The sequence below is a fragment of the Chaetura pelagica genome, unplaced genomic scaffold, assembly GCF_000747805.2.
Source record: "Chaetura pelagica isolate M959 unplaced genomic scaffold, ChaPel_1.0 scaffold47, whole genome shotgun sequence".
NCBI classification, from domain to species: domain Eukaryota; kingdom Metazoa; phylum Chordata; class Aves; order Apodiformes; family Apodidae; genus Chaetura; species Chaetura pelagica.
The window spans coordinates 6,313,051-6,313,534 of NW_009954140.1; the positions used below are offsets into that span (position 1 = coordinate 6,313,051).

The following is a 484-nucleotide window of genomic DNA, read 5'->3' on the forward strand; positions in this document are numbered from 1 at the left end:
AGGCCGGCCCCGCTGAGCGCGGGAGGGTGACCTCACCCTGCAGAATGGGGCCTTTGTGGCCGAGAATGGCCGGGGGGGGCACAGCGGGGCCACCCCAGGGGTGGATCCAGCTCAGGCACAGGGGGGTTGATGTGGGGCTGCTTTCCCGGAGGGTCATCTTCACGTGGATCATAGAATTCCAGGCTGGGTTGGGTCAGAAGGGACCTTAAAGATCATCTAGTTCTTACCCCCCTGCAGAGAGCAGGGCCGTTGCTCCAAGCCCCATCCAACCTGCCCTTGAGAACTTGCAGGGATGAGGCAGCAAAAGCTTCCCTGGGCAACCTGGGCCAGGGTCTCACCACCCTTATCATAAAGAATTTTTTCCTAATGTCTAACCTAAATCCCCCCTCTTCTAGTTTAAAACCCTTCCCCCTCAGCCTGTCGTTCCCTGCCCTTGTCCCAAGTCCCTCCCCAGCTTTCCTGGAGCCCCTGCAGGCACTGGAAG

At 59.5% G+C, this 484-nt stretch overlaps 1 protein-coding gene across 1 annotated transcript in view; it reads left to right on the forward strand.

Moving 5' to 3' along the window:
• The window catches only part of TTYH2 (tweety family member 2), a 7,934-nt gene that overhangs the window by 1,591 nt on the left and 5,859 nt on the right, over positions 1–484 (forward strand).